Source organism: Manacus vitellinus, unplaced genomic scaffold (assembly GCF_001715985.3).
Source record: "Manacus vitellinus isolate BGI_N305 unplaced genomic scaffold, ASM171598v3 scaffold_5_pilon, whole genome shotgun sequence".
Classification (NCBI taxonomy): domain Eukaryota; kingdom Metazoa; phylum Chordata; class Aves; order Passeriformes; family Pipridae; genus Manacus; species Manacus vitellinus.
This window is the reverse complement of record NW_021940682.1, coordinates 683,543-696,237: the sequence shown is the minus strand read 5'-3', so window position 1 is coordinate 696,237 and position 12,695 is coordinate 683,543.

Genomic DNA, 12,695 nt, shown 5'->3' with positions numbered 1-12,695 from the left:
GCCAGGTTTGGCAGCACAGGGTTGTCAGAAAAACTTGAGCAGCAGTGTCCATGCTCTGCAGAGGTGGGCATGATTAGGCAAGAACTTCTCTTCCTAATTACTTGATTTTTTCCTTTTTTTCTGATAAATTAAATTAGTGCCAGGAAACCAGTGTTTTTCCTGTCCCTGTAGCTGTCCTTGAAAATGCTTTTCATCAAGACACAGAAAAAGCCCTGATAAGTTTCAAGAAGATCTTTTCTAAACTGCTCCTTTAAACAGATGAATTTGCAAGTTATTTGCAAGTTATTAAGGCCCCTTTCCATCTGAAAGTGGGAAGGTACTAACTACAAGGAAGCAGAATTACATTAACATGGTCAAAGTCACCAACACTGCTTCAGTTTTTTAATGAGCATCTTTCAGCAAAAATATTGCACTTTCCGTTTGGAAAAAGCCATTAACATGTAGTATAATATTGATCAGAGGAAGCCAAGGTGGAGACCAGGGTTTGCACTTTGGTACTTCTGACCATTGTGCAACTGCAATGGCATCCCACTCCACCTCCACCATGGAATTAGGTGACCTGGTCATTTATGTCCAGGTTTTTGTATCTGCATCTGGGGTTGTCTGCCCTCAAAAGAGAAAACACCAACATGTAGCAAAAGAAATGGGGTACAAATATGCAGTATAGACATATATCTGCTGCTGCATGGGTGGGCTAATTGCTAAGTTGAGTGAGTGCTGACCCTTTGGGCACAGATTAAGTGAATAGGGCTCAAGGGAGCAGAGAACCCAAGAGAATTTTGGACCAGTCCATCTTAGCAATGACTTAGGAGTCAGTTCTCTTTGCCTGTCTCATAGCCCAGGATAGGCACATAGCTGCTAATTTTCGGCTGACTGATTTCACTCCATTAGAAACTTCACCAAGCTTTGTTTTGGTTTTGTACATGAGAAATCAGCCTGTGCAGCGGTAGATAAGTGCTGATGATGCTGAGAAATAAGTCAGTCTAAAGATAAACATAAGTGGCACAGAAGTAAAAAAATCCCAGAAACGCAAAACAAAACAAACCCTCAAAAAACCTACACCAAACAAACAAAAAACCCACACAACCCAAAAAACTGCACACCCCAAAAACCCCACCACAACACTTTGGAAGTGGCTTGAAAATTAAAACATACAAAATATACTAGCCAATTCTGATCACATGAGGAGCAGACCACAGGTTTGCTCTGCTGCAAACATAACAATCACTCTGCAGAGAAAGGAGATTTTCCAGTGAGAGAACTGGGTCAGTAGAACTGGAGTCTGGGCTTGTCACTTCAGCAATTTAAAGACAAGTCAAGTTAGTGTTTAAACTCCAGGCTCTGACTCAAGCAATGTGAACAGATGCCATACTGAGAAAAATCACAGATAAACCCATTTTTGCTGAGTTTATTTACTTTTTGTTAGTCCTACTTCACCTGAATGTGCTGAGAGTTTGGTGCAAAAATTCAACAAAACAACCCAGTTGTGTCACAGAAACTCAGCTATCCCTCATGAATATTTATAGACTGCAAATTATAGTCATTGGCATTGTTCACTTCATGCCAAAAAAAAACAAGTGTCACATTCCTTTCACTTAACTTACTTGATATTTCTGCTGATAGGTCTACCTGGGTTTGAAAGCAAACAGGATCTGTCTTCCATACGTATATGATTTCAAGAAGACTGTATTGGCAGAACTCAATATTATAGTTTTATCCTAGAAAGACTCATGATGAATATAAAGGATGACAGGATAACACAACCTGGAACTATCTTTCACTATGATTAAAAGTGCCCAATAATGTTTATGATCCTTTCCTCTCAGCAGCTGCTCAAAGATTTAATGCTAATAAAAAGGCGCATTTTGGGACAATGCTATTTTATTGCAATCCTCTTCATATTCCTGACCTTCACAAGAAGGTGAAGGCCATCCAGTGGACTGAGAAAGGACAGATTGGTGTAACTCAAAGAGCCAACTGCAGTGAGAAGAGAATGGCAGTACTCAGTCCCTGAAGTATGAGAGCAAAGGTCAAGGAGATCATGAGCCAACCCCAGAAAAATGCAAGACATAAAATTTGCTTCTGAATATGGATGAAATCCTCATCTACATCTTAAGACTATGGTTTGAAAATACCTCATTCATCAGGCTGGGTTGTTTTTTTCTTTAAATTACCTCATGAATCGTTTCATCTGAGGTGATTTTACACCTATGCTGTGCCAACTTCTAAAGGAAATCAGAGTGGAGTCCCCTGAGACCACTCATCTCCTTGAGAGTTCCAATGCTTTGTTGTCACAGTGAAATCAGAAATACACTGGGAGTATTTTGTGGCTTGAGGCATTTGGTATTTTCATTTCTGGGATGAGAGATTTATGCAAATTCACATACAATGACAGAGAACTTTGAAGCTTCTAAGATGTCCTTTCACTGCCAAAGGGTTGATGGGAATTTTGCATTTCCATTCAGCGGCTTTCCCGTTCCTGTGTAAAACATTATTTTTGCTCTTGCAAAATTTCATTCTGTAGAATCACTATTAAAATCACAGCCCTAAACAGTAATAAATCTTGTTATCACATCCCTGTTGGTACTATTGGTTTAAACCACAACTGCTCTTAAGGCAAACTTGTGAGCCCAGAGCGCAGCGCGCCGAAGGCAGGGCTGTTACCCCGGGGATATTGCTCTTGGCCCTCTGTGGCTGTGTGCTTCCTAGAAAATGAGATTTGCAGAGGAGGAAATTAGACAGCTGCCTCCAATTGAATTGCAATGAGATTTGAGGACCATAAACCTGGAAAGCTGTAGTCGGGATCATGCCCTGGTATGCAGGTAAATGAGAAATGCTACCCTGTCCAGAGGTGTGCAAACGTGTGGGTTTGCACCAGTTTCACAGCTCTCTCCTCACCCTGGAAGGCTAAACCATTTCACTTTTGGGTTTCCTCCCCCTGCCAATTTTATTCTAAGCTGAACTGACAAACCTCTTCATGGTTAAAATTGGCTTTGGGCAATTGGTTACTGAATTAAGCTGCTTTTCTTTAGCCTATTTCTATTCTGTAAAGCCTTTCTTCTACTTCTTTTACTTCTTCCCTTTCAAGTAATATTCAGATTTCTATATTTGTATTTTTTATCCTTTATTTTTCTTTTTTTTCGGTGTATTATATGCAATATTTGGAAAAGTACTGAGATAATCAGCCAGGAAAAATTTCTGCAGACAGAAGACCACAGAAAATTGGTTCTGTAACACTTAACGTGAATATCCAGTTTACGTGAAGAGAAAGAGCTAGAAAATTGGTAATGGTGGAGTGGAGTAGGTGTCTTTACCACACCAGGTGATCCTGGCAGAGCCTGCTCCATTGAGCCATACTCGTGCTGGAAATTATGGAAAATTGGTTAATGACCTGCAAAAATCAGCTGGAAAGAGGAAGGGAAATCCCACAATTAAACTGAGTCATTTGTTTGGAGAAAACACTGAACTCCTCTCTAATAAGGTGTTAAAGAAGATGCAAAGAATGAGAAGATTAGGAGTTAATGCCTTTCTCTCTCATTCTGTGTTTGGATGGCGAGAAATGCACATTTGATATCAGTAAGATGGTCAATGAACCTCCTTCCTTTACAAATGAAAACCAGAATATCAATTCCACTAAAGAGCCAGTCTTACTCTTTGCAAGATTTTTTTTTAGATAAAACCCAGCTGAACAAAATGGAAACCTGTTGAGAGATTTAACTGTGAACTCCAATTCTAAAAGAGCGTTTAAAGATCACGGTGTGCTACTAAGACATTAAGTGTTCTATATTCTATTAAGAACAGCCTCAAATCTCTCAATGTCTATTAGAAGCAAGATCTTGTTCCCAGTGCCTGGAGAAGCAGCAGGTAATTACCAAACAGACAGAATAGCTGGAGGAAGATAAGAAAAATCATTATGTCACACAACCTTGAATTACGTTGATTGCATATGGAGAGGCCACGGTGTAAAGTCTTACCTCTTGTGAGGTCAGTGTTAATGCTCCCATCAACTTCACTTGCAAAAAATTTCATACAAAGGTTTACTTACTGAACACTTGAGTCATCCTAAAGCAATTATAAGGGTTACGGTGGTTATTAATGAGGTTTCTAATTAAGGTTTCTATGGTCTCTACATAATCCTTCCAATTTACAGTACTATAGGAGAAATTCACTTAAAATTATGACTTTCTCTGCAGACATTACAGTTGGGGCAGGCAGGAGAGATACTTTTGTATCTTCTCATGTATTAAATCTTCGTTTTGAAATTTGGAAGATGCACAAAATTTCAAGGCAAAGACATGAAAATTACAAAACAAAAGGTTTATTAGTCCTTTCCCCCCTTTCCTCTTTCGCAAATGTCTTAATGCCTCTCCTGTGTCACATTTTGGAGGAATTTTCTCACTAGCTACATTTTTGTCACTTCAATTTTATGTCTAAAATATTATTTTAAGACACCAGAAAGGAGAGAGGGGCCCAAACCAAGGAACTGAAAGCACAGACTGCAGTTCTATTACTAGTTGGAGAATAAAATTAGATTTACTGGTGTTTCTTATACACACCATGAATGCCTCATTACCCAATGGTTACAGCAGGAGTAAGCAGAGGATCTTGTGATGGACAAAAAGTACAGATTCACCCCAACAAAGTGCCTCCGGGGAAAGAACTGCAGCATGTGGAGCTGGCATTACTTTCAGTGGCATCTTTAGTGTGGGTAAGAACTGGGATTTCTTCTGCAGAACTATGAATTTGGCAGCTTTCTTACTCAGAATATTTAGTTAGGAATAAAGAATTTGCCATGTGTTGATTCTTTCAAGCAAGTGAATATGAGCCAGCTGCAATTATAAGAGCTGGTGTCTCCTAAATTCTTCCTTCTTTGTGTGGGGTGTTCAGCAAAATCTAGCTATCAGGTTGGGAAGGATGTACAAATAACTAAATGCAAACCTCATGCTCATCTTCCTGGTAGTCTCCAAATAACCCTGCAGTAATTTCCCCTCACTATCAGGTAAACAACAGATTCCCAGGGGGGTGGAACTTATATGCAACTTGTCATGTAAGCAGAGAATAATTAATTACACTTTTATTTACAGTTTGTCTGATAAGAGCATTAAATGGCAAGTAACTAGAAGAATTCCAAGGTGCTGAAATGTTTGCTCTCACCCACTCATCATGTAAGCACAAGGGGAATGAAATTAATTTGGCACTGACTTACAACATGGTCCCTCACAGCAACAGGGCTTGGTTTTTGCAAAACAGGAATCACAGATGCCTCTCTCCTGAAGCTGAAATCAAATTTTGTTGGTGCTCCACAAAGCAATAAAATGTTCTAAACACATCAGCAGTCTTAAAAGTCATGAAACTCCAGTTATCTACTCTGAGGTCCTACAGGACTCCCATGTTACTCAGATTATGATCTATGTCCTTTATTTGTCTGACTTTTTTCAATTCAGACAGTGCTACTGGTCCATGTCTCTGCTTTGTATTTACAAACACCAGCACCTATATCTGCAATAAATCAGGAGCTGCAAACACCATTTTGCCCAGCTAATTACAAACCCCCTGATTTCTGAAGAAAGCAAAAAAAGAACTTCAAGATGAAGAAAAAACAAATAAATAAAAAGAAGGGACATAAACCAGGCATAAACCAGTTACAATATCCATGTCATATTCACTTGCACCTTGCTTAAAATTTCGTTCTGGTGGAACCAGAACATCTGTCACAGGTCTCTTAATACCCCTCTGACAAGGTGAAGACATAGTCACATTAAGACCTCTGCACTTGCCAGTGAAACGTGTAAGCTGTTCTTCTGCTTAGTATAAAAGAGGGCCTAAGATTTAAATTGCAGTCATAAAAGTGAAATAAAAAGCAGAAAGGCAGAAAAAAGAAAGCGAGAGAGGCTGCTTTTATTTGAACCATGAAAAAGTAATTCCCTGGGATTAGCATACTTTATTTCCTTTGCATATTCTTTTCTGAATTAATTTCACTGCATTTTGATAATGATCTTCGCGAGTGAAAATAAATTGATGCCAAAAAAGTTATGCTAATAGGAATAAATGGCTTGAAGGGATTGGAAAGTGGATATACAGCCTCTTTTATAGGTTCCTACTTAATCCAGCTCCAAGGGCATTAGAGAGCAAATGTTGCTGCCTTCTTGTGGCAGCAGATAAGCCTAGCTGTCAGGTTCATCCCTGAAAAACTGAGGGGCTGCAAGAGAAGCAACAGCCTCAGCAGAGGTGCAAGTGAGAAGGTCAGAAAAAGTGTTACACCAGCATATGCTAAGGAAAAGTGCAGCTTCACTGGTCCAGTAACCAGCTGTAGCTGTGCCTGCATTGGGGTGTAATGATGGTCCAGGGCAGAGGCACAAGGGAAGTTCTGCCTTTCCATGGAAATGAGGCTTTGGTGTCAGTTCCCCAGTTCTTGGGTTTTTTTCACGTTAACAAAGGGATGAGGAACACAAGCCAGAAGGATTCCCATGGGCTAAATTACCATCAAGACAAATTGAGTGACGGCTCTAGGAATTATAACCATCTGTAAGGGGTGTGTGAGGTACAGCAAACTTCCTCCTGTAAATGCAGTGGGAAAAGCTACTCGCTCTTTTGTGTAAAGCAGTGCAAGATTGGCAGGTGAAATGGATATATTCACATGGGTATTAACTGTTATCATGTACTGCTGGTATTATTCAGTTTTTGAGAGAGAAAAACCATTCCTAGCCACTCAGTTTACTCAAGAAATATTTGTTTAAAATCATATTACCATAGGATTCAGGCGTTACTTCATGAATTTTCACAGCTTATGGGTCCTGACATATGTTTAATTATCAGACAGTGTGTGAGGGGTTTTTTTTCCCCTACTCATACTATCTTACATATAAGTCTTATGTCATGTTATGAATAATAGAAATACATACAGATAAGTGTAATTTGTAATAAAAGCAACGTATTATTCTGATTCAAAAAGGAACAGGACACCTGAACTAAAAATCTATATAATAAAATTTCCTGTGACAAAAAGAGATAGAAGAAACACAAACCTGACCCATCTCCAAAACCAAAGCAACCAAACAATCCTATCCCCATGTTTTATCCACTGGCAAAATTTGTTGACCCACTTCCCTGAAACTCAGGCAGCAGAAATGGGTTGCATCCAGGAGGATTTCTGCAAACCACATCTCCAGCCTTGCTTGTTTCAAAGAGCTGTCAAATTCATATCACACTACACTTCAAAGACCAATTTCAGCCTTTCAAAAGGTGCTACCAATTTGTTTGCGCCTCAAAACTGTGTTTTGTAAAATGTTAGTAACAATAACTAAGTCAGTTAATAGAAAAAATATTATGGACCCTGACGTGAACACAAATATTATAGGAATGCCTGTTACATTTAAAGAGCATATGACAGACATGAACCAAAAAAAGAAGACCACAAATAAAATTAAAAAAACCATACCCAAACAACAAAGAAACCCCCAACCTTTTCCTTCTGTATAAAAGAACCACCATAACACCATGTTAGACTATGAGAATCAAGTAAAAAACCCAAACTACTAAATGAAATCCCCCAAGGAATACAAAGTGAGACAATGTAGTTTCACTATGTACTATAAGAAGCATGTAAATAAATATCTCAATGAAAAGAAAGCACTTTAAAGCTGATTTTACTTCTAGCATTGATATTTCAACCTATGAGAAGTGAGGAGGATTTTTTACAAATGAATCTCCTGTGAGTCCAAGGCATTTTTAATAAGCAGATTAGGCATAAAAGGAATAAATGTTATTGTTTCTCCTTCAGATCAACATGAGATCTCTGTGCCACTTTCTGCAGCACTTTATAACACAAATTAAAAGATTTCCAAGAAATCTAACTGGCTGCCTGCCAAAATAAGCAAAATAGGCAACAATACAACAACCACCACAAACGATTGGGAAAAACCTCTACAGTCTGTAGAGATCCAAAAGCTGGAGGCTGAGGGAGTAAATTACTTTATGACTGTACTCCAAGTCTTATGCATTTGTCTTGTGATGCTGAGAATCCAACACAGGTTATACTTTCTGCAGTCAGAGTTGAGTAATCACATACATGGCTTTGTATGCACCCTAAAAGCCAAGTTACACTTTTTTTTTTTTCTTAAACATTTAATTAAAGATTTTAATGCTTTGGAGAAGAGAATATCTAGTGAACACAGTTTGAAAAGGTACATTATAGCATATCTCAAATACAGGCTGTCAGCCTTGTTTTCTTCTGCATAAGAAAGCCTTGCTTTTGAATGTGTAACATCAAAAGCTGATGATATCACATGGACAATCTTTTAATAGGTTAGATAAGCATGTCAAAATCTGCATGCCTGTTCAGACCTTTTGGCCATGCAGTTTTGTGTGATCCCAGGCAGTTTCTGCTAATAGCCAGAAAATCATTTCTCTCATGCTTTTTCAGTATTTCTACCCCTAACTGGAGAAGAAGTGATCATTGAAATGGAAATGCATCCAAAAAAATGTTGGCCAACTCTTCTCTGTCTCCAAAAAAGCAAGTGGAAAGTCACTAGTAGATATTTCTTTATTTCATCCATGCTTTTTTGGCTTAACCTGTAATATGTAGAAGGGAAAGAGGACTGACTATGTTTCAGACTAGTTTCATCACTAAGACACCAGGATGAAATCCTAACTCTGATGGCAGCAGAAATCAATTCTGGATTTAAAACATTGGGTTGAGGCTTTAATATTCACCTCCCATTAATGTTCTTCTAAATCTCTGCCAGAGCTTTGAAAACCTTCATCCAAATGACTTTATTCAAAACTGCTGAAATTACCCAGAAGCTTTCATGAACAAGAGATGCTGAAATACCTCTGCTTTTTGCAGCATAGAATCACGTGCAGCCAAAAGGTGCATTTAAGAGATATGAACTTCAGTAACAATATCCAACAAGTCTAATGGGAGTTTCAAAATTATAATGGAACCAGAGGCCAGGCAGGTTTCACTGTGAGGCCTAATAAATATTACAGATACTTCTTCTAATATCGACTCTGAAATTTGTGCAAATCCTATGTCAGGTTTTGGCAATGCTGTAGAGTGACAAAAAACACAGTCCTATACAACTTCTTGTATTAAAGGGAGCAGAGACAAAAATACCACCCAAGGAAAACTTGGCATTGAGAAAATACTAACGACCCTTCTCCCCATTAGCTGAAAGTTTTTTCTAGAATAATGAGGGGAAAATGTACGTCCAGTGTTTCCAGACATCTATCCTTCCAGCACCACATACCAAGTCCCTGGGAGCAATGGTGCTATTAGTAAAGTTTAAAGTTGTTGTCAGTTCTCAAAATGACATGATTTTTTGAGGCACAAAAACCCCACAAAAGTTCTTGCCACGCACTGCTAGAAAAAAAACGCACCTTTCACTTTTCCATATAATTTACAAACAGTTTTTAAATGAAACTTCATTTGAATCTCAGTATTTAAGGATGCCAGGAAATTTCCAATGCTGCATTTTATTTGGTAGCTGTTGTCTCCAAATCCCTCTGCCTGTGCTGTCATGCAGGCAAGAAAAGCCAGCACAAAATGACCCAAGCCATAAGGGAAGACACTCCTGGACAGAGGGGCTGGCTGCTGCCAGAAAACCTTGAGTTTCATCACTGGATTTATGTCACCCACAACTGAAACTATTCAAAACTGGGGCACCTGGGCTGAGCAAGTTGGATTTATGCTGTCTGGACAGAGATGACTGGGTCTGGGGGGTAAGTTATCACACCTTTGCACTCCTGTGAAACATCTGGGGATACATAATCCACTCCCCTCCACTGAGTATACAGCAAAATGTACAGCTCATGCCCAGGCTATACACATCTTCTTAAGGGCTAATATGAGGTAAAACAAATCTCACCACAGACACAGGTCTCAGCTGCAATGGCCAAGGTGCAGAAAGCAGTTTCTCCTGTGAAGGGAGGACCTGACACCAACACAGGCTGGTTATCCATCGCTCCCAGGCACTCCTACTGCAAATGCAGCTGAACTCCATTGCCAAGCAATTTTAATATGCTTCTGCTTCACAGTCTAATTCTGCTGCTTCTCCCTCGTGGAAGCAATCCCACTCAGTTTAACAGGATTACACATGTGGAAGGGAGTTTGGCCCTGTGCCCCCTAGCTATGGAGCCACGGAAACATCGGTTCCAGCGCAGGCTGCACACTCAGCAGCTGAAGCCCTCACCACCACAGCTCTGCTGCTCGCTGTAGCTGACCCGATTACACTAAAACCAGTTTATGCACAGGTACCTGAAGCATAATCACATATCCCAGTTGTGCTGCAGACCCATCCAGCCAAAGCACCAGTGAGTAATTGCCACCATCACAGGGGACCAGCCCCAGATCTTGCCTCCTCGCCTGAGTGTACTCAGTTCATTGTGTCAGCAGTACACTTGGTCACACTGACACTCCTTTGGTCAGCTCTCTACTGACACCACTTCTACAGAGCATAAATTCCCAATAAGTGTGGTGCAGAAGCTGCTCAGCTGGGGGAAGTCTGATCTGAGCTCACTAATGCCTGTCGGAGTCTCCTCTTAAAATTGCAGAATTATTAAGGTTGGAAAGAACATCTAAAATGATCAAGTCCAACCACTAACCCAGCACCACTGTGTTCACCACTAAACCACATCCCTAAATGAACAACCAGAAGTTAATCCAGAGGAATTTAGATCTGAAACCATGCCTCTTGTGCTTCTTGTGTAAGAGACCAGTTTCTTTTTTTTTTCTTTCAATTTGTACAATTGGAATGGATTAAGCAATGCAAAAACATGATCTTGAGGGTGTTAGGCTGATCACTAATTTAGGGGACTACCCAAGCAAGGAAGGGTTATTTTACCTAATTAAGACAGAGCACAGTATTTAAAGTCAGGGCATTTGCATTAAAACAGAAAATTCAGAATTATAAATACTGTTGAGTCTGAAAGTCTGATTGTTAATCTCTCCTCATATAACAATGTTCTACTGACAGACATTGTAAATCATTTTCTTTTGCTTGCAGTAGATGAAGCCATCACTCAAAATGCTCAATTATAAATCTGAATACAATTTAAAGGTGAACTTTCTTTAGTTCTATTAAAGGTGGAAGGGCAATGCTGATGGCGTAATACTAATGTTAATGTGTTAGTTATGACAGAAATTTAGTTTGTATTCAATAAGTTACTCATTTCTGTGATCAAAACAGGCAGCAGTTTGTTCTCCTGGCTCTTATTCCCCTTTACACAAGAGCATTTGGTGCATCATGGGCAGGATACCCAGCTGTAAACTGTCTAAAAAGGACATTTTAATCTATAATTAAAAAAGTAAAACAAAACATAAAATAAAACTCAGTATCTTCGTTGTATATTAATGACAGAAAGATAAGATTTGTGGTTTACAAACTGCAATTAACACAGATGCGGAATCATTAAAATATAAAATACTTCATTGTTAATTTTTATTTACCTATGGAGACGAGACAGACATTAGCAAGCATGAGAACACCAGTGCTAATACTCTCTATCCCCTCAGCATCTTTAGGTGCCAGACTTTAATTATCTTTTGCCCCACGCTAATCTGCAGACATTCTTCCACTTCAGCAGAAACTTTATTGAAGCAAAAACCCAAAAATAATAAATTCCAATGAGAACTGCAGTTTACCAAAACAAAGTCAAGCAAGGTTTTAAATTAGTAATTGGTTTGCTGACCAAGTAAATGCTTCCATTTTGGGTCACTTTATTTGCTTAATAATGGCAAATATTTTTAATGTATTTCATCTCCAGACCCTTTTTCAAGCAACAGCTGATGTACATCTAGAACAGCCTTACTTCATGACAAATCATTTCTAGAGATTACCAGAAGACAACTGAATTCCCAAGGTTAAAACTGGTTCTGGTCTTCATCAAAATTTTGGCCATTCTTTACTATCTGTCCTTGTTCCCCATTAACAAAGATAATTTAGGAAACCTGTCACAGGACATGAAAGGCAGCAGTCCCAGCCTGATTCCTTCACAAATTTCTAGGCTACTGCCTTGCTGCTCTGCCTGTGGTTATGTCAGTGTGACAGGAAACCAAACTGCTGGACTTGTACAGAAACACATATGCAGATGCTTCTGAAGGCATTCACAGTTCTTCCTAACACATTCATAAGCACAAAGGCAACAATTTCCTCTTAACTCTGTGAGGTATCCTGCACATGCACAGCAATTTCAGCACTCTGGGGAGGTTGGACCTCCTGCTTAGGCAAGGCTCCTCAGCCCTGTAAGCTCCTATGAGCAGCATCCAACCTGCTCTGGCTACCAGACATTCAGAAACTAAAGAAAGATTTGTAAAGTCACGTGAATGTGCCTGGACAATATTTCTGCAAGAAAGAAGAGGAAATATCTGCTAAGCCACCCAACTCTTGGCAGAGCCACCTGCAGCTTGTTCATTTGTCCCTGCCATGTGCCACTGCCTCACCTCCACAGCTCAGCCTCTCTCTGCTGCTACATGATCCACATGCCATTCAGCATTCTTCCAGAGCCATCTGTCCAGCTACACCACCTGCTTGAGATCCCCACGCACCAGTGAAGCCACAGAGTTGTGCCCTCAGCAGGACATTTCTCTTGCAGGGGTCTCACACCACCCCCAGTTGCAGCTTAAGGCTGTCATTCAATTCCTCGGATGCTGGAGCCTGTACCTAGCCACCAGCTTCCCATCCATGGATTGGAGACCC